The sequence below is a fragment of the Balaenoptera musculus genome, chromosome 2 (assembly GCF_009873245.2).
Source record: "Balaenoptera musculus isolate JJ_BM4_2016_0621 chromosome 2, mBalMus1.pri.v3, whole genome shotgun sequence".
Lineage (NCBI taxonomy): Eukaryota > Metazoa > Chordata > Mammalia > Artiodactyla > Balaenopteridae > Balaenoptera > Balaenoptera musculus.
This window is the reverse complement of record NC_045786.1, coordinates 46,137,207-46,160,689: the sequence shown is the minus strand read 5'-3', so window position 1 is coordinate 46,160,689 and position 23,483 is coordinate 46,137,207.

Sequence of the window (23,483 nt, the reverse complement as noted above, 5' to 3'; positions counted from 1 at the left end):
AAACCTCACTTCTATTTTTGTGAGCTAAAATTTTGCAGGTGGTAAGGTGGTAGATGCAAATATCACAATGTGGATATGAGCCAATTAACCAAGAACCACATTTTATGAGGTTGAAACCACCTAATTGTTCTGTGTCTGCAGCTAATTATTTCTGGGAGATATTTCTGCATATGGAAAAGGAGTTTGTTATTATAAGTGAGTGTACTACAAAACAAAAGTTCTGCTGTAGTATATCAAGGGCAGAGAGAGCACGTCTTCCCTCTGTTTTATAAACTACCATAAATCACTTTGGGCCCATGGATTCTAAATGAATATGAACTGCTAATCGCAACATGATTCTAAAGTTTGGAAAACAAATCAAATAGCTGGATGCAGTGAATAATATCCAAGACATAAAATATTAACAGAATTCTGTGTGGTTGGGATTGCTGTTAACTCATTGACTGCTCATAGATTCAAACAAGTTTTGAGCTGGAAAGAGATATGGAGGTCATTTATTCCAATAACTTTATCTTAAAATTTGGAAATTATGACTCACATAAATTATGTGACCTACCTAAAGTGTGATGCTGTCAGGCCCCCAGAGTGTATGATGTCCACACCAGTACTCCCAACAATGGACCCCAAACTTCCCCGATTTCTTCTTTAGTGGTAGAGGCAGCACATGTCAATGGAAAACGTGTGTCTTAAATCCATGCATGCCAGGTCATAATTAATTTTATGGCAGGAGGCTAAACTTGTTCTTATAAATTGGTCTGTCCAGAGGAAAAGTGGGCAAAGTATGCAGTTTTATGCAGATAGATTTTATTTTTTTTATTATTGCAGCTGCTCATTGATATTTTAATGCAAGTTTTTATTGAGCTATGCCCCAAGGCTTTTTAAATTGAGAGATCAATTATTTCTAAAGTCTAATAATTAAGTAAATTAATGAGCCTAGTCAGAAATCTGGCAACCTGATTATAAGGATTAGACACAAGAAATATTAACAGGAGGGAGGTTTTTTCCCCTCTTTACAGGAAGATCTTTTAAAATCCTTTAGACTATGCTTCATAGATGTAAATGAAGTCTGACACTGAGATCCATAAACAAGCCAGTGTGCAAATTCAGGTTACAGATATAACTTAACAGCAGATGGGGGTGGGCAGGGCAGACCTTGTTATCTGTTTCCCCTCCCTGGCCAAAGCAATTTTGAGTTCAAGGAAGTACAGCCTCTAGAAATACAGAAGAATATTACTGTGTTCATGTCCCTTCACTTAAAGATAGCAATTGATAAATCATGATATGTTCAGAAGAAAGTAATCATAATATGCACTCAACAACCATAAGATGAAGCCAAGTTAAAGAAATTAGGAATGTTGGCTTGGGGAAGATTGATTCCTGGAGCGCATGATAGATTTCTAAAAATACTTTAAAAGAAAACCATGCTGACTCTGAATGACCCTGGAGAATGCACCTAGAGATTCAGCTTTTGGTTCTACATGCTCTTCTGTGTTATTGCTTTGCTCCTAGAACAATGACTCAGTCCCAACCTGGGTCTGCTGCTTGGTTTTCAAAGTGCAGTCTGAGCGAAAAAGTTACTTCTCCCTAGTTTCTGAGCCCACAGAATTTCTATTTAAATTCCTGCCTAAATGGGCTTTTTATTTCAGCCCCAGTTCCTGAACTTCGGGTATGGTAAGTTTTACAGCCCTCCCTCCTCTCACAGGACCACTTGACTCCATGTCTTTATGCTAACCTAACTCTCTGGTCTTCTACATATCATTCTTCTGAGGGTCCCTTGAGCTATTTCTCACCCAGCTACTGTGCTGCTTATTTTGCCTGATTCAGACATAGAGATGGACAAGATTTGACATGCTTGTATAGTGTTTTGACATGATGGGTGCTTATCTGAAGGAATTTTTTGGTTTTAAAAAGGCAGGAAAACTCCAGCATTGTATTTTTATGTTCTTATCCTCTTTATGGCTTAACACCATGTTCTTGTAGTATCCTATCATAATGCAGAAGTGCAGAAACTGAGATTTGAATGCCTTGGGTGGCTTGCCTGAGATTCCACAACAAACAAAGGCAGGCCTGGAATATGGATGGTTATCTGATGGCAAAACCCATGCCATTTTCACTACAGTACCCTCCTCTCACTATTTCATTCATGCTCCAGACTATGATTCATTTTTATACAAAGACAGTGAAAACTACAAGGACTCTTTATGAAGTACAGTCTGGTGTAGTCCAGGTGTGTTCATTATTCACACCAGACATAATTATTAAAACCAGTGTTCCAGGACCTTCTAAAGTTTAAAAGCTCTTACAATCTTTACTTAATTCCTTATTGCACAAAGGATGTTTTGTCCTGGAGATTCCAGATGAATATAGTTAATGAAATGGAAAATTTTTCCATAAGCAAACCAAATGATGAAACTTGGAAAAAAGGCTAAGGTCTTGAAGTTGGAGTGAGAAAAACTAAGAAATATGTTCAGACACACAACAAACTACATTGGGAATTGGACTACTGCAAAAAGGCTTTCTCTGAAGCTCCCCAGGGACACCAGACCCCACTCTGAGTTCTGCTGACTCTTTTGATTCCTCTCAGTGAGCTTCAGTGGCTGTGGTGGGTGGGCTGATGTGAATGCCCTGCTGGGAGAGTGGACAATTGTGGAGATGGAATTCCCAGCATCCTAGGTAAAGGGTTTCAATCTAGTTTAGGAAATATCCCAACTGGAAGAGAAAGTGTGATGAAATGAGAAGGTCATGCCCTTCAAGTCAGGCGGAGCTCTACTTGCTGTGTGATTTGGCCCATATTGTTTGTTTATTTTTCTCTGAACCCTATTTGCCTCGTTTGTAAAATAGTTTTAATGCTGCTCATTTCATCAGTTTTGATGTCAAATTAAATAAAATAGCATTATATAAAGTGCCTTGCATGAAAACGTATTCAATAAACAGCTCCTATTTTCTATACTCTTGGGCACAGAAAAATATGTCTTTTCCAAATCATTGTGCACTGGAGAAAATAAACCATGCCATTTAATTTTTTTTTCCTTGTCAGTATATGAGAATGGCAGGGCTGCATTATTAGTTTTCAATGTTACCTCTCCTCTTTAGTAGGAGAAACAGTGCTCCTTCCTCTTTTCCATGTCATAAATGTTCCTCCTAATATCATATAGTCTATTGGGAAGAATAATTGCCCCATGACATTTTTCTTATCTGATATAATGTGGGTGCATAATAAAGGTTTGACAAAAGGAGTTGTTATCCAAGAAAGCCAGGCAAAATAATGTGTTTGCTTGGATTACCTAGGTAAATGTATCAGTGTGCACTTGACAGATAAAAATTGGCTATTGATTATATTGCATCAGTGATTGCTCAATTTTATATTTAAAGTATAATGTGGCTGGAAGGAAATTCCTGGTAAGAAATCCGTAAGCATTAACTTCTTGTCTCCACTGACCAGAGTTGCTCCTGGCTCATAACACCATGCATGGTTTAGTAAGCAATTTCTAATATAAACACAGCAGATTTGACTTGTAGTTCCATAATCTAGGCAGGGTGGCTCTGTATTATTTTTTTAGATAGAAGGTAACTATGTAAAAAATCCCACTGTATCATCATTAGAGATTACAACAAATGTAACTTGTCCTTCCCACAAATAATATCCATGTAAGCAAAAAGCATACTTTTCAGTTGAACATGTCATCTTTCTAAATAGGAGCGATTACTCTCTTCCAGAAAATTTTCTCTATCTCCCACTACAAAAAGGGAAAACAGATTAGAGTTGAATTGGCCACTATTTTGTAAATAGAATGTGAAAAGTACTAACTGTACAGAAAAGGGTTGATAAGTGAATTTCATTAAAATTAAAATGTCTGTTTATCAAGCCAAGCTACAGGAGGGGGAGAAGAAATAGAAAAACATATTTGACAAAAGACTCATTTCCAGACTAAATAAAGTAATTCTACCAAAAAGAGACTAACTTAATTTCTAATTGGGAGAAGACTTGAACAGTTACTTCACAAAAGAAGATACCCAAATAGCCAAAAAATATGAAAATGTACTCAATAGCTTCAATCAACAGGGAAGTAGAAATTGAAACAACAATGTGAGCTCATCATACAACCACCAGAGTGGCTACATCAACTATTCAACCAGCCAGCCAACAAACAGACATCTGACAGTGTCAGTGAATGATGAGGACAACTAATGGAGAGAAGGACAACCTACAAGCAGAGAATTCTCATACTCTGATGGTGGGAGTGTAAATTAGGACAACCACTTTGGGAAACTTTCTGTCAGTATCTACTGTGACTAAACACATGCATCCTCCATGAACTTGCAGTTTTAATCCTACATATTCACCCAACAGAAATACATAAATAAGTTCTTCCAAGGCCATGGTGGTACCAGAATTATTCATGATAGCCCTCACATGAAAATAATCCAAATGATTATCAGCAATGGAATAGACAAAATGCAATATGTTCATTCAACAATTAAAAATAACAGATTGCTGCATACAACTGCAGGAAGGGATCTCCAAACATAATGTTGAGCAAAGGAAGCCAGATCACCAAAAGTACATACCATAAATCAATTGATAGAAAGTTCTAGAACAGGTAAAATTAATCCAAGATTAGTCAGAAAAATGCTTATTTTTGAGGATTTAATGACTGAGTAAATCAATAAGGGAGATTTCTAGAGAGATAGTCATGTTCTATACCTGTGCTTCTCAAATTTCAGTGTGCATATGGATTTCCTTGGAAATCTTGTTGCAATGTAGATTCTGATTCAAAATGTCTCAGTGTGACCTAAGTTTCTCATTCTAACAGGCTCCTAGGTAATACCAAGACTTCTGGTAAATAGATCACACTCTGAATAGCCAAATTTGATATATTTTTCTGAATGGTGGATGCACAAGTTTATTTGTAAAATTTCATCAAACTATGCTATGTGGACTTTTTGTATATATGTTATACTTCAATTAAAAGCTCTATATATAAAACAAATGCTTCTTGGAATGGAAGCCCAGAGTGAAACTTTTGGCTGCATTTTCTAAGTGACAGAGATAGAACCTGGAAACTGTAGATTTTGATTGAAAGCAACAGACACCAACTTTGAAAAACTTAAATCAATAGGATATCTATTGAAATTGTAGGGAGCACCTTATAGAACATGAGGGAAAACCTAAGGACCATGGTTGAAAAGGAAGAGACTCAAGTAGCACTAGCGGGCCCTGATATCAGGAACTCAACAGACTAGTCTCCACACCACTGTTGGAATAAACAACCTCAAACATTCTCAGCTATTCTGACCTTCTATTTACAGTTCAAAAGCCAAGGAGAGCATGCCCACTTTGCCTAACTTAGGGGTACCTGCCCATCCACAAAAGGGGGCAGGATGACTGATTCATGTACTCACATCAGACTCCATCTAAAGTGGGTGAACTATTTTCCAGAAGGCATGTTTTGGTGCATGTTTTCAAAAGATGGTTGGACTGATGCTGAGTTGGCAAAGGCGGTGATGTGGAGGAGTCAATCAAAAGAAAGATTCACTGAAGCTACCTTCTAAATCCCTATTTCTTCTCTCTCTCATTGCTCCAGTAACTTTTCCACACTTACTCCACTCCCTGAGTTTAATTCTGTGATAACGTGTGTGTGTGTGTGTGTGTGTGTGATGGCAAAGTAGGAGCAGCCTCAAGCCAGCATTTATACAAGACAGTAAAAATGTACGGGATTGCTGCTCCTTACTTGATTCACTCTGAGGTGTTTTAATACTTACAAGTGCAATTCTGGAAAAAGCTTAGGAAACAAAAACAGCAACAAGTAACCATGACCCATACTAAAGACAATAAGAAGTCTTCATTATTTCTACTATCATTCTAAAGGCAAGTGCTAGATCTGATGTGAGCTTGGATTGCTAATAGGGCTTTTTTATTCAGTTCCTCTAGTGGAAGTAGGTTGCTGCTAGGGTCGTGTTGAGTTTCTTAAAACTCTTGGGTAATGATGGAATCTAGTTGTTAACCTATGCTGTTAGTCATCCCAGAAGTTATTAATTTGTAGTAATGGTCAACTGCCTATTTCCCACCCCTTAGGAAACTCAGAAAAGTGTTTTGGATCCATCTGGGTAGAAAACACAGCATAGGCATAAGATCATTATCATCCGTGACACATTCAGGTCATGTTTCTTCCACATTTTGTTAGTTTCAATGAACCAGGGACTGCTAATGAATGATTTCCATTAGATAATTTTGTTTTTTCTGTTTCAAGTTTCAAGTTGCCTGTCTGGATTTCATTAGCAGTGCAATGATTTACCCAAGAGGGCTTTGTTTCTTAACTTGATTGGGAAAGGGACATTGGGAAGGTGGCTGTCTTTGTGGGAAAGATTTTTTTTTAACCTTGTAGTGATTGTATATGTGTGTGGAAGAAGTTTGAGGAGTACAGTTTGCATTTGCAGCTGACTTTATCTTCCTCAAACTATGTACAGTCTGTGTAAATTGTTGCAAGCATATTTGTCAGTCAGATACCAAAGCCATCAGCATTTTATTACTCAGCGTAAATTACTGCTTTGAAAGTAAAAAATATTTAAGTAATGTATTGGACGTGTCTGAAATCCTAATAAAAGAGAGGAAATACTGATTTGTGAAGCTAATTTTATTTATCTTTTTGTTTATATATTATTGCTTAATTTGGTTCTTTAGAACTCTACTACTTAGCTCATTTTGTCATGTTCTTTTTCTTCTTTGCTTTATGGTAATGATTTCACAGGTGTAACTAGTACAGAACAGAACCAAGTTATTTCATCAGGTTGGTAAAATATGACATAAACATAGTATAAAAAAGTCTTATTTTTTTTCTGGAATCATCTGAATTGTTTGCTAACCAATGTCACAACTATGTTTTTAAGAGAATTATTGATGGGATGAAGTGATGCATCTTCCAGTTAACTAGCACCTCCACGTTCTCTCTACTTCTCACATCAGTGGATTTGTCAACTCCCCAGGAGACTGAAACCTTGCTACATGTCATTACTGTCACACTCTAGAATTACCAATCTACGTTTGATGGAACCCGGGTTGTGAAGTTAGTTTTCTTATGTAACCCTAGCACATTCCAATGCTAGGGATCATGGGTCTTTTGTCAAGTAACTGTTCAAGTCTTTTGCCCATTTATTCAATTAGTTAAGCTTATCTGTTGTTGAATTGAAAGATATCAAAATGACAAGTAATACGTGGAAGGTGCTCAATTGCCTCAATTAATGCCCATGAGGGTGAGCAGTCTCAGGGTACTCATGTTGTGGTCACCTTAACTTATTTAATTGGTTACGTTAGTAGCTACAGAACCATCTCAGGGTGAGGATAGTTAGGACTTGTGATTTGGCATACTCAGCAAGGACTGCAGAGACACCAGGGACCCATGGCAGATGGCCTCTTCCAACAAATATAAATCAAGAAAATGTAGAAAATACAAATTGAAATTATTGTTCACATATATTTTTAAATTATTTTTTAAATATTTAAAATATCTATAAAATTAATAGAACACAAATGGACTAAAATATAAATAAAATATGTTTAATAAATCTGAACAGTTTTAACTTGCTTTCTTTTGATTTAATTACATATTATTAAATATATTTAAAAAATAAAACTATTTGCATTTCTGCCAGACAATGTCCATGTGGTTGCCAAATTAAAAAAAAAAAGTGGTAACACTTTGTGGTAGGCAGAATTCTCAGATGGCCCCTAAGATTCTTGACCCATAGTGCACATGCCCTTTATAATCTCTGTCTGCTTAGTAGTGGGCAGCCTGGTGAATATGATGGGATATCATTCCCATGATTGGGTTACTTTATACAGCAAAAGAGATTTTACAAATGTAATTAAGGTCCCTAATCAGTTGAATCTGAGTCCCTTCAAATGGAGTTTATAGTGGGTGGGAGCAGTCTAGACCTAATTGATGACAAGAAGAAGCAGCAGCAATTCTCCTGTTGGCCTAAAAGGTATGAGTCACCAAGAGTCCTACATCTACAATGAATTGAATTCTGTCATCAACCAGAATGAGCTTAGAAAAGACACTGAGCTCCAGATGAGAATGAACCCAGTCCTAGCTGACACCTTGATTTCAGCCTTGTTTGACCTGAGCAGAGAACTCAGGTGCACCCTGGCTAGATTTCTGACTTACAGAACTGAGGTAATAAATGACAATTTTTTTCAGTCACTAACTTTGTGGTTGTTTTTGCTGCAGCAGCAATAGAAAAGTAAAACAATCTTTATGCATATTATAATTAGAAGTGCATATCCAAATGTAGTGTACTCAAAGCTCTCCTACATTTCCTGTGTAATCCTTTTGACAAGGTACAAAGTAAGGTGGTCATCCACATTTATCTACCATTTCTTACCTATAAAGAGTAATTCAATTCCTACCTATAAGTGTGGATGACCATCCTACTTCACATGCTTTTGAAAAGATTACACAGAAAATATAGGAGAGCTCTGAGTACAGTGCCTGGAACAGGAGAAATGGTCCATAAATGGTCACTCTCCTTATTGAGCCAAGACCTTGTTCATGGCCACAGGCAAAGCAACTCAGAACTTTTATGCACCATGATGGCCCATTAACTCTCAGTTCTTAGTAACCAGATGAAGAACAGGCAACCTGTTTGGGCAGCAACTGCTGAATCCTACAGTCGATAAGTGATGGAAGCTCATACATCATAACCCTGGACCTCTTCTCCTTGAGAAAGTGCTGGAACAAAGAGAAAAGAGGACTTTTATTATTATTCCTCAGAGTGTCCCCATTTGGATATTCTCATATGACTAAACGGTGTTGTAGAAAAAACTTCAAGACAGCTGTAAAGGTAATATTTTGCCATCATTTATAATCTTCATTTAATCGTCTGTAATGTTCTCACAGCTAAATAGGATGATGAGCAGGGCAACGTTTGGCGGGGAGGAGAGGACATTCTTGGAATTAACTAAGCTTTCGGCTTTTCAACTGAGGAGTGGGAAAAAATTTCAGTAACAGAAAAACTGCGTTTATTGCACTAGACAAGTGGCTAAAAAATTCTCCGTGGGGGGAAAAAAGAGATGATTTCCACCTAGTGCAGTTCAAGGCAATAGGATTATACTTTTTTTTGTTATGAGCTACTTTTGCACATAGCTGTGAAAAAAAAAAAAAAATAGCACATATCCCCCTCTGGTTTACTGTTTTGTAAGAATCATTGGTTTCTGAAAATGCCTGCCCCCACAAATGAAGGAGGATGAGGAGGGTTTGTAGTATATTTTACACATAAGTCCTGCTTGTAAGACTGTTAAAGACATCAGACTCTGGGAGATGAAAGGAAGATTTTGATTTATCTAAATTCTTTTAGAATTTCTTAGTCTCTAGTGTTCCAAACATTGGAGAAGTCTTTGAATTATTATTTTTTCTCTTCAGGCATGTAAAGAAAGGAATGGAGGTGAGGGGAGATCATTCTGATGGAGCAAGAGTTGGCTTTTCAGTCTATGTCATGATTATATTGTATTTCAAACATTTAGAAATTTTAGAAACATTTGTAAATTCATAAACCTTTCCAGAATTCTCCCACTACTAGTATGTTTGTCAATTATATAACTTAGAAAAAGGGCACTTGTCTCATCGCCCACACACACTAGGGACATTGAGAAATAAATGCTATTTTGCTCTAAATAGTGTCACTTTTTTCCCATCTGGATCTTGTTACCTTGATCTATGCAGAAAGAAAGCATTTCTTATTGAAGTAGCCAATCCATGAACTTTGCCATTCTTTTATTCTAACTATACTAAAGTGTATGATATATATCTAGTCAATATCCCCCTGTACACATACGCATGAATATTCTGTGTTTTCTGTGAGCTTGTATGTATATGTAAGAAGAATAGCAACATCTATCTGGAAGCACATGAGAAGGGTTAACTGCCCTCCCACACTCTATTTTGCTCCTTGCTCTAAGCTTTAAGACAAATATCTCCTTGTTTTTCATCTTTAATATCCAATTCCAAGCTCACTAGGGAAGAGAGGATAGGATGCCACAAAACTCACTTTGTCTCAGCTAGAACTATAACACAAACAAGACATACAACAAACTTTTCATGCTTCATTTTTTTCTTCATACTTCAGAAGACACCTGCCCCGGGGGCTTGCGCCTAATGGGCTGCAGAAGGCTCAGGTCATCGTTCAAATTCAGTAGTCCCCATGTGATGCCCAGTCTGAGATCAGTGATTCCAGAATACTTCACTTGTCTGAGTCTGCTTACCATGCAGCTTTTTTCAGGACTTGAAAGTCTTCTTACCACCCCCTCCCTGCCTCCTGCCTCCAGTGCCTTTTAAGATAGAAAGAAAGAGTGACCCTTGTGGGTTAGACAATCCTACATCAAGGTGAATTCTTGATAACCAGCTCTGTTCCCCCTTATACCTTGTAAACATGCTAATTAAAAGAGCTTGATTTTGAAGATCAAGGGAGAAAGAATCATGAAGCCAGGGCCAGCAATGTCAACCATAGCTCTTCCCACTTACTGCCTGAATTTTTTGCTGGCTTGCTTCTAAGAGTCCACCAAAGGGAGAGTGTCATGATCTGTAACCTCTCAACATCTACATTTTAAAAATTGTCTTCAATAACAAAAGCAGACACCACAGACACCATTTGTATCACAGAAACTCCAAAGCATGACTTCTCCTCTCTACCCAGAACATTTTAGCACCATCATAACCACAAGACACGAAATGCTGTCTCACTCCCGCAACACAATGGGATTCTCATGAAGAGTCTCCTTAGGAAAAGTTTACCTCTTTTCCACTTTTTCCAAGATGTATACAATGAAAATACACAGTTCTTGGTGGATGACCTCAGGCTCACATACCTCTGTACTTGGGCATAAAGCCAAATTGCCATATTCACATCAGAGCCCTTCTTGACAGCCCTCACAAAGTATGTACAATGGGCTATTAAGTTCCTACTTCCCAGGCAGCTACAGGTGTTAACAGAGCAGATTTTCTTGGATTTCAAAAGTAGCATTAAAAACAATCCATAAACCGCCCATTTAGAAAAATCTATGAATTTTACACATTTATTTCTATATTCATTTTTTTAAAAAATCAGGATCAGGATATGACCAAGTGAAATTAAATGACCAAGGTCAAGGGGGAAAGAGACAAGTGTTGTAGGTTCCAACATATTTAATAACATGGAAGAGTTAATTTGGCCCTGAGTTTTCTATTGACCAGGAAAAAGGAAACAAGAAAGGGCAGTTAGTGGTTCTCAACATGAATGTGCCTCAGAATCCCTTGGAGCACTCTTAAATAATGAGATTCCTGGTACCTTCCCTGAGACTTGCTCAACCAGCATCTCCAGGAGGGAATCCAACATGTCTGTGGTTTTTTCTAAGCATCCCCAGGTGAACCTAATATTCAGTCCATTCTAGAAATCACTGGGCTAAATGACTTGCTTGTTTTTTCATAAAGAAATATATCAATTCTTAAAGAGAAGCAGAATATTCTGGAATTTAGATCTCCTTTATGATGACTCACCTGACTCATTTCATATAGCCTGAAGTGATATAGGGCAAGATCTATTCAACAATATGCTTAATATGGTAAATTTCATAAAATATGTTTTCAGATCATTTTTTTACTTATTTGATACACTGTATTTAGATTTCCACCATTAAAATGTGCCTCTAATGTATACATTTCTAACAACAAAAAATGATCTGAAGTTGAGCAAATTAAACCAAAGTATGAATGAGAAAAATAACTTTACAAGCAAAACAGCAATAAGATTTAGAAGCATGCATAGAGTGTGCAGATTTTCCGAATGAAGACTTTTTTCAGGAAAATCTCAATATTTTTCAGATTCCAAAGAACTGTCCCATTTATATATTTGTTGTTCTTGGAGAAAAAAATCCTAAGGGGTCAGTTTTTAAAGGCCTTTTCATAAAGGCAAATTTCATAATTCTTGTAATTATACACACTATTACAGCAGTAAAACATGGACACAGTAAGACATAAAATAACAGAAGGGCTCATATTCTTTCCTTCTGAGTAGTTTCTCCCACCAAATCCTCCCTCCCAAAGGCAACAATGTTTATCATGGTCTGTTCTTAGCCCTTCTAGTGTGACCTCCACAACTGGAACAGATGTTCATAGAAATGTTTGGCTTGTCAATTTCAGACATTAATGATTGATTTTCACTACGAGAGAAGATACAACCTGTTTAAAATATCTCAATTCCCTACCCCATCAACATTTGACAGGTAGATCAAAAATACTATTTTTAGTTCTTTTATTGGTTATTTTATAATTCAAAATGACATTCCTTAAAAGTCTATTTCTTGTTTTATTATTGGTTGAGGCATCTTTTTGCTCCCCTCCGTATAACATGGGGATTTTGAAGCCCCTAACTTTCCCTTCTATGTTCCTCCCCACAGGGGTCACTCCTTTCCCCTTTCACATTTCAGCACAGATAAATCACTTCTAGACTATATGAAAATTCTTTAAGTGTTGTCTATAGGTTGATTCTAAGTTTTAAAAACCCAATAATTATGACTCTATACATACATTATGACTGTAGAAATATTGTCCATTGCAGAACCAATAGGGTGCTACAGTTATATTTTCTTTACAAACTCAGTTTAAGTGAGAGTGAAGAATGCCTCTGATTCCAGGTTGAATATGTTCTTTTTGCTTAAATCCCTTCTGAGTAACATGCTCATAATCATGCCATTTTAGGGTTTGCTTCGTAATTGTCCCAAGATATTCTTTGTACAACCTTGTTTGCTATTTTTGAGTATCTAATTACATCTTTATTTTATTTTTTTAAAAGATGCCTCTTCATTTTCTCATTTATAACTCTCATTTTTGTATGCTTTCTATTTATTACTTAGGATTCATTCTTTTCTGTATCCAGGGACCCACTGATTTCCTATTTTTTGTCCAGTCGCTTTTTTTTTCTTTTCTTTTAGACCTGCCTAAAAGGACATTATATCTAGTTAATTCTCCTGGGATCTTGCCACCATTTCTTCTATCACGTCATCCTCTTTTTTGACATTCACTCTCATTTTCCTGAAGTATATGAAGTAATATCATCAAGGATACATAGAAAATAAATTTTTTAAATCTGAAAAAATATCTATGCTTGCTAAATCTTCTGTTTTATATAAAGTTGAGAGTCTGAATGAAATGGAAAGTTTTTAATAAAAATATGATACTAAATTTTTTCTTGCAAATACAGAGCATTTCATCCATTAGCAACAAAGGATATTGACAGATGTATTAAAGTAATATTGCCTGGTAAACCCCAGCATCCAAATGGTTTCATAGGTAGAGTCTTTAAATCATTCAAGGACAAAACAATTCTGATGTTCTTAACTAATCCGGATCCTGGGGAAAAAAAGGAAACGTCCAAATTATTTTTATAGACCCAACATAATATTAACATCCTAAACTTACAAACCACAAAACTAGAAATAGATACATTTTACTTTTGAATATTGATGCAATATCTTAATAAATTATTAGCAAATAAAATTCAGCTGGGCATTAAAGAATAAAATATTCTAACCAAGTGGAGTTTATTCATAATGACTTCAAAATAGAAAATCTATTCATAAAATACATCATATCCAAAGGTCAAAGGAGAACATTATTTATGAATATCTCAATGGATGTGGGAAAAGATTCGACTGCATTTAATATCCATATTTATTTTAATGAAATAGGAATGGATTATATAATATTATATATAAAGAAATAAATTTAACTTCATATATAAATAAAGGAAGCACATTATATGTATATGTATGTCAATAGAACTAGGCAAATGAAAGAAAGAGCAGATAAATACAATGGGAATATAAAAAGCAAATTATAGTTATTTTCGTATGATATATACCTAGAAATCTTAGGGAAATCATCAGAAATCAATACAAACAACAGGTCAGTTACAAAATTAACAATAAAAATGATATCTTTTCTATATAGAAGTCAATATTGAAAATATAATGGACGGGAACAAATGGTCTAAAGCAGGAGTCAGCAAAGAGTCAACTGGTCAATATTTTAAGCTTTGCAGGTCATATGGTCTCTGTTGCAACAACTCAACCTTAAGCAACAATGGATGGTATGTAAATGAATGGGCGTGGCTGTGTTCCATTAAGCTTTATTTAAGCAAAAATTAAACAGGCAACACCTGGTCTAAAATAACAAATGCCCAAGCACCTTAACAAGAAACATTTATTACTTATTTAAAGAAAACTAAAACTCTACTAAGACAAAAAAGAAAGTCATTTTGTGTTCCTTTACAGTAAGATTCAATACTGTAATGATGTCAGTTTTCCCAAATTCATTTGTAAATTTGATATAATCCATTTAAAATATCAACTGAAGTTCATCTAGAGCCCAATAGAGAAATAAAGAAAGGATAGGAAAGGGCGAATAACAAAAAAGAAACATATACATAAAAAATATCTTGGTGGAAGTATAAATCAATGTGACCTGCTTGGAAGGCAGTTTTGTGACATCTGTCAAATTTGTAAAAGCACGATCCTTCTGATTCAATAATTCTGCTGATAGAAATTCGCCCTATTGATGTGTCGGCAGATGTTACCAAGAGCTGTACTGTTTGTACTGTTCTACTCCTTTAACCATGTTCACATCTTACTTTGTTTATATTGTTACTATGGTCCCGGTCATGTAGGCAGGCTATTAAAATATATTTTATTTATTTTTATATTCGTTTCTCTATTTTTTAAAGCCTTAGTAAATGTTTTGTTTTGTTCTAATATCCAAGAGAACATCAGCATACTCTGGAAATGGTTTGAAAGCTGAAATTATAATCTGGCTACTAGAACTATGTTGCTCAATTGCGTACTATTGGCACTGGTGTACTCTACCCCCCCCCCCCACCCCGCCCCACCACCACATTAATACATGTTCCAATGGGAAAAAAATGGTTCCACTTTAGATTAAGTTTGGGAATGTGCATTATCAAAATGTATTTAATAAGCAAACATTTTTCTTTTCCTTTCATGAAGAGTTTGGGGAAATATAATCTCAGAGAAATTAAAATAAATTGTACCAGTGTTCCTTGGGAGAATGGTTCTGAACTATATGTAGTATAGTTGTTGTTTAATTGTTAATATTATTATTGCTATTTAAGTGTTCTTGGCGGCCAAAATTGAATAGATGTACATGATAGCCTGTGCACTTTTTTTCTATTTGTTTACAAAAGGTGGTGAGAAAAGGTGTTTCTGACATTAGCAATTCTCGAATGCCGTGTTATATACCTCTGTACATTTTCCCACGAACTAAAAAAGAAAAAAAAAAAAAAGATCCTAGTTCTAAAGGGCAGAAAACCGTAAGAGTTGATTAGAGCCAGGAAAAACAATCGCTCTTTTGTGTAGACACCGTCTCCACAGCCTAGAAATGCACAGTTTGTCAGAAAAAAAGAAAATAAAATTTTTTTTTTTCTGCAAACAGATTCAAATATTTGCCTTCTATCTGCCTGGTGTAATGAGGAAATGAAAAAATGGCATGTCTTTTATAGCAAATCTCAGCGTTTCTGTGTCAGGACTTTTGAGGGAGTACGTGGGGATTGCGGGGTGCTGTAGAGGACCTTGCACGGTGAGCGCCGGCTCGGAGTGAAGAGGCTGCACATTCTGACTTTCATAGCCTTACCCTCGCTGCTCTGCCTTTGACACGATCACCTCTCTTCCTAGTTCTTCATCGGCCCTCCGTCCCCGCCCGCCCCCAGCTTTATTTTATGTTTTCATATTCTCTGAAAATGCAATGGAGAATAAAAATGTGGTGAGACCTGCCACCAGTACCTATGCCCTCCAGTTCTAAACTGACAAAAATGTCAAGAAAGTGACAGTAAAATATGCAAAGAAAAAGCCCTGCAAACAGGAACAGACCCCAGACTGTTTGGAGCTTTCACCACACTGTGTCATGGTTTTCTAACAGAAATAGCAGTTGTGGGATTTATTATCTCTAACATCACTTGTTAAATTTTACACTATGCAAATGATATATAAAGAATACCAAAGGGAAGCTACAGAAGATGGAATAAGCAAATGGACAGATGGACTCCACAGAGAACTAATGGAGGGACCTTTGCCACCATCAGTGGAAGGAGTATTGTTCCACCTCTGCAGATGTATAATAGGGTGAAGGGGGCTGGTAAGGAGAGCCACCTCTGTCTACACTAGTCCAGTAATACGGTTGAAAAGTTGAAATATACATCTATTTAATTGGACAACCCCTGTCAGATAACCTAGTTAATTTCCCTGAACACTTTCAGTATTTATTCAGTATGATTCTAAATGGTCCCAAGCACATAGTCTTCCTGAAATGAAAGAGAACTTTTGAGAAGTTGTGAATAATAACTGTCACTGTTTTCTGAGCTCCTGATGGAGGCTGGGTATTTCAGGAATCATCCAATTTAATCTGTACAACTGTCTTACAAGTTATGTTTTTGTTTTGTTTTTGTTTTTTCCTCATTTGAGAAAGGAGGAAACTGAGGCGTAGGAGAGAGGAATTTTCTCAAAATCATAGAGGTGTTAGTTGACAAAACTTGGATTTAAATCTACAATTGTATGATCCCAGATGGCTGTCTTGACTCAATGACAGAAAACAGATCCCTCCATGAGAGAAAACAGTTTATTCAAATTCGTTAATAAATATGCTTATAAGCCATTATTTTAAATAGTGAACACAACTTGGGGCATGCTATAAGAAAGAGTTGTAGGTATTTTGTATTTATAAATTTAAAATTGCATTAACCCTTTCCCTTCTAAAATAAATTGAAAAGCTCCATAAATGCTCTTTATTTCTTTATCTTTTAACAGATTGAGAAACCAAGGCATGTAAGAATGAAATGTCCTGTTTGGTTTACATTAATAACCACTGCACTCTTGTAAAAGCAGGAAGAAGCTTTCATATAAAATGACTTCATCAAAGCAGAATTGGGTTATTCCCTTAAGACATCAGATATCATGGATATGTTTATAACTGATGGTTTTAAAGTGCAGTTGAGGTGCCCTACTTAGATTGGGGTATGTACAACTTAATTGCATGTAAAATGGGCACCTCATGTCCTTAAAAAAAGAGAAAAAAAACGGAAGAAGAAAAACAAAGGGAAAAAAAAAAGAGGAGCAAGTGAGAAAGCACATAGGACTCAATTGCCCTTGAAATTTGCACACATTTGCCACAGGCAATTAATCTGCACACAGAAGAAGGGGAGGCCCCTGTAATCTTATGTGACTTATTCAAGGCACCCAGCAGGTGACTGGCAAAGCCAGGAATAAAACCCAGGGTGTGTGGTTCCCTCTCCTCTTCTCTCTCCGGACAGGCGGTGGAACCATCTACACACCTCCACTCCAATCACAGCTGTAAAGAGAGCCATAAAACAGCCTTTGGAATCCAAATGTCATATCAGTGGAAATATCTTAGCCAATAACGACTCCACTGATAACTCTTTAATGTTCAAATAGATCCCTGTGGGCAGGAGAGACACAGCCTTTCCTTCAAGACGGCCAGCAGGGGCTTGGTTCAAAGCCAGAACATGCTAGTGTCCATAAGCCCGCGTCTCTCATGGCACTCTTCCATAAATTTTATTACTTTAAAAGCAGAGTGTGAGGAAGAAAGAATAACAGCTTTAATTCAATTTACATATGAATAGAAGAATATGTGCAGGTATTGGAAATGAACTTCTACTTAAAATATGAGCTGCAGAACAAAGACAGCCTGATTAGGAATTTTTGTATGAGGTGGCAATGTTCTCATTTACCTTAGCTGTAGTTCAAAGTGTTCTCAACAGGCTGTGACCACTTCCTGGAACTTTTCAAAACATTATTTTCAGCAATTCTTCTTTTTTCCTCATTTAAATTATTCCAGTTTACATTTTGTGCAGATAGAAGGTATGTAGTTATTTTGAGTGAGAGATACAAATGTAAATAACTTATTTTGGAGTTAAGCCTCTTCCCTCTTAATCTGGACCATCAGTTGGTGGTAAACTGAAACAGTATTTTTAACCAGATGTAATGAATATAACTGCATATGTTATTTATATTGGTCACATCTTATCCCACTGAGAGGTCTGTTTTGAAAACAAAAAAACAAAACAGAGGAAAGTCTTGCTGTATATCTTACCTTAGAGGAAATTAATATATTTGTATTTCTGCCTACCCAGAAATCTAAACCCCTGTGTTTTTTGCTAAAAATAGGAAAATTTATAGTGAGAAACGTTTTGAATTCCCATTTTCTGTTTGTACCAGACACTAAATATAAGTAGTTGAAAACTGATTTACAATTAGTACATTGAAGAAGTCCTATTGTGTACAAGAGCTTCCCACATCATTTATCAATCTCAACGTTCTTTTGGTCAAAATCTTGTGTACCTGATTTTGATCGTTAGTCTAATTGTAAGTTTACCAGTTCATTTCTTTCTTCACTATTTTTCTTTTCAAAATTCACAGTCATTAAAGAATCTGTGTTTCCTATATCAAATGCTGGATGTTGAAGTTGGTAACTTTCTGGAAATGAAGATGTCTTTCAGAGGTCTTTTACCTCTAAAACTGTGTTTGTAATTTTCATAAAGCAAGAGAAGCATTCTACTCTTTCAACACATAACTAGTATATTATGTGGTCTTAACTGAATTTCACTAACCCTTTGAAAACAAGTCTTAGAAAACACTTCCCTTTTTTCTTGTAGTCAGTTCTTTATTTTCCTTGGTAGTTTGTGCATGGTATGATTTAAGTGGAAATTGAAAACCATACACATTAGATTTTTAATCATAAGCATATATTTACACAGGCCTATAGGAGACCTAAAGGAAAAGTGAAATGGCCAAGAGAAAAATAAAAATAAAATCTAATTTTCCTACAGGCTGTGTTTCCTTAAATGGTATTAACTAACCAGAGACACCATTATTCTAAGTTGACCTGACGAACTATTTAGAAGTTAACAACACAACTTTGACTTTATATAGACTGAGTCTTTGACTGCCACCTGCTAACCATGTGATTTTGTGGAAGGTCAATCTCTCCATGCTGTAGTTTCCTCTTATATTAAATGTAGATATGCATAGTACTAATTTCTAGGTTTGTATGAGCAAGTGAAATATTTAGCACCATAGAGTAGGATCTCATTATGTGTCATATTCCAATGTTGTTATTAATAGTAGTAGTACTAATAATAGTAATAGAGATGCTAAGCCTTAGACACACACACTCAGAAGCACTGAAAATAAGCTTCCAAAAAACTAGCCCAGTACAATCTGTCCTGGCTATCCAGGCTATAGCACAGATTAGTGAGTAGGTGCCCTGTGCTTTTGTCTCTTCTGTAATTCTCATATCTTTCCTAACATGACCTATTTAACACTCTTTCACGAATGTCTTTTCTGCTTAATTTAATCAGGGTCAATTTCTGTTGTTTGCAACCCAAGAGACCTGACTGTTGCAGATGAGACAACTTAGATATTCTATTTCTCTCTCTGAAATCACCATGTTCCTCATATAAAGTTGATTCATAATATATTGTTACTTCAGTGACAGAATACTACTCTGAAATAGTTAATACAACTTCCAGTGCATAGCTTGCAGTCTCTAGAAAAATATGTTACTACATTTGCATGGTAGTGCCTTCTGGTCAACTCAGTCCAATGACCAGTCAAGTTGGTGGAACAAAATCAACTAAATTGGATGTTCAGCTGCCTTGACTTTTCATGTCAGTCTAAAAGTATGATCCCATGCAATGTTTTGGTCACAGCTGTGAAGAGCCATGTCCCAGCACTGAATCTGAATGGATTATAGAGAAAATGATAGAGCTAGTATTTTAACATGACTTTTAAAAAATATTTTTATCTTTAATCTTAACAACCTGGAGTTTAAAATAATAGGAGACTAAAGTGTTTAGAGTTTATATCATTACTACTTAAGCTTGAAATTATCTAAAGCTTGAAATTATCTAAGGAATGTGCCTTAATGGGGCAAATAAGGCTTTGAATATTTATTTGAAAATCTGGATTGAAACCCCAATTCTGTCACATAGTAACAGAGCCACTTCCATTGTAGTAGGTGATATCCTCCGAATCAGTTTTTTCATCTGCAGAGAGGTCTTGGCTTAGGTATCCCATAGGCTATAATGAGCACCAACTGAAAATGGATATCAAGTAGTGCTTACTGAATAAATGAATAAACATTGGACATGAATATAGTATTTTGTAAATTGGAAAGCACTATACAAAGCTACTCTGCCCATCAATTCTATTACCCTTTTCTAGTGAGTCTGTTTTCCCATTCTCAAGATTAATGTTCTCTTTTCTCCCATACAGTCCCCTTTCCCTTTTTTGTACCCCTGTTGTCTCCCATTTTCAAAAGCTAAACGTCTTGCTTCATACTACATTGAAAAAATACTTGTGTTGGCCAAAAAGTTCATTCAGGTTTTCATCAAGTGTTATGGAAAAACCCAAATGAACTTTTTGGCCAATCCAATATAAGCCAACATACAGTTCCACAAATTCAAAATGTTACTTTCATCTGTACCCATCTATAACTTTTCATATACTATTAGAAATGAAGAAATCTTTCATACATGAAAGACTACAACATTTGCTTGTGCTATACATCCCATCTCCTCTTGCCTTCAGATGGCACCTGATCCTTTGACTATTTCTTACCTGGAATGATGACTCTCTTTGCTTCCTACCCCTACGTCTGTGCTTTCTCTGTTTTCTTTAAAGGCTCATTTCCTCTATTGGTAAAATGCTGGCATTCCTCATGCTCAGTTCTAGCCATTTTCCTTTCTTTCTCTAAATTATCTCTCGGAATGATCTCTGCTATTGTTGTGGTTTCAAAGATCATCTGTACCTTTCAGGATAGTAGTCTCAGCTGAGCTTCAGACCTACAGACTTAAATTCCTTCTTGACATCCAAAATGTACCCCGCCAACACACACACACAAATCTATTTCTCTCATTTTCTGAGTTTCTGTAAAATCATCTTCATTCACCATTTCTGACAACTCTCTCACCCCATATATCATCAATTCCCATTCTTTCTCCCTCAAAAACAGATCACGAGTTTGTCCGTTTGTCTCCATCTCCACTACTTTCCCTGAATTCAAGCCACCCATGTCTCATTCTTAGATTAACACAAATAATAGTGAACCTACCTCTCTCCTTGTTCCAAATATTGGCCTCTTCCAATCTATTCTTCACGTATCAGCCCAAGTAATATTTTAACAGCCTCTTCCTCTACTTAGAATAAGATCAGAACTATTTACCTACCATAATTTTCAAAGCTTTGATTAATCTGGCAGGATTTTGTTCTTTCACCCATCCTTGGCCACTCTTTCCTTTGCCCATCATGTTCCATCAATTACTTTTTCAACCCTTGAGGGCACCAAGGACTTTCTCACTTTAGGAACTTTGTATGAGCTATTCCCTATGCCTGGAGCACACTTTCCTTTAATATTTGCTTGGCTCAGTCCTTATTTCCATCGTATCTCAGCTTAAATATCTTTACCACTTCACTTAAAACTACACCTTTACCCTTCCTTTAAATAGAACTATCCCTATTTTTTTCATAGCACTTATCAAAACTCATAATTATATTTTTACTTCTGTGTTTATTTTCCATCTTCCCAAATAGACTGTAAGCAAAAAGAAGTTATGTTTCAGAGCCATTTTATTCTCCAGTGTATAGTGGGGTACAACACTGTCCCCAGCATATATTCATTCATTCATTCACTCAACAAATAATGGTCAGCTTCTATTAATAGTCAACTTCTAACACCAACTTTTTTTTTCTTTGTGCCAGAAATGCTAGAATTTGTTTATAATTCCATGTTTCAACCATTTTGAGTACATGTGATAAAGATTTCTTTTGAAGATAAGATTTAGCAATTATATTAAAGGTATTTTTCTGTATATATCTCATTTAAGGGCACTTAAATATTCCCATAACATTATTTTTTAATGCCCTAGGTTGTATAAAAAGTGTAAGTGGACTCTTTGAAAAGAATGAATCTTCTAAGCTTATCAAATTCTTTATTTCATCAATGAACAGAGTTACCCATGCCAGAAGTTTGAAATGTGAATAATTTTCAGATGTTCTTTTATCTTTTTAACCTGCTCCCTAGATTGTCATTTCAAGAATGGATGTCCTAACTCTACTGATGAAAGAGAACTTGCCTAGGCTGTAAACTCAATGAGCCATTAAATAGGTGACAATAATCTTGATAGAAGTTTGGAATATTTAATTAATGCAAAAAGTACTCTTAGCCAGCGCTCAATTACTTCCATGGATACTCCCCAAAATATCAACCAACTATTTTGCATGTCCATGAAATGCTTTGGAAGACATTTAAGACTGAAAAAGGAGATAATATTTCATCTATTAATTGAGACTTTGACATGCTTGTGCATGTCCAGTAATAAAGTTTCAAAGTGAATTCAGTTTCGATCCTTGAGATATTTTTAAAGGTGACATTTTTATCCTTAAGGTTACATGAAAGTAACTCAGAGGCTATGAAACCCTCTAGTCTAGAGAAGGGAAGTATATCATCTGGTATACCCAATACTATCATTTTTTTTACACATTATATGCACCGGCCAAACACCAATAGAATAAAGAAAGGAAACAAGAAAATTATAATCTTGTAAATCATAATCATGATTGAAAAAATAACTCTTCAGAGTTGGTCTTTCAGCACAAGAACAAACAGCTTAAAGGGATAATACAATGGAGAGGAGGTAATAAGAAAGAGGAAGAAATGGGGAGGAGGGAGTGGATGTTTTAAGTAAGGGAACATATGGACACTTGACTTATTTTTAAAAGACATGACTCAGTATCCTGTTAGTTTATTTAATAGGAAAAACATGTTATGGTCTCAAGAGGTGGGACTTCTAAATTGGTTACATCATTCCTTTTCTTTATCAAGGTAAGAAAACAATAAGGAAATATTTGCTCTTCCAAATAGGCTCATGTTTTAGACAAAATGGAAATTTAGTTCGATGTTTTACAAAAACTATGTCACCCAGATTTCCTTACCTAAGCAGTCCTGATATTATAATCCTGGCCCACATGGGTGTGAGAAGCAGGCAAAATGCTTATTCTCTGGGTTATGCAGCCTGATAACCAGCCTATTCATCAGTGCCTCTCTTCAGTGCTTATAGCCTATTCTGGGGAAAAATTCTGGACAAGAGACTCTTATAGAGATCCATAGATGAAATTTTGTATGATAAAATAAAAATAATATCAGTAGGAGTCCAGTAGCCACCAAAAAAAATTCCATCCTTAAGGAGGACTTGCCCTTCCTATTGAGTGTGTTGGCATTTCTTAGTTGGCTTAGTTCTATCATCTATTGACAATGGATTGATTCTTATAAAATGTGACATTAAGCCAATAATTTATTTGTTAGTCATTAATTGATTGATTAAGTACTCATTTTTGAATGCTTAATATGAACCAGGCACTCTGCTTGACT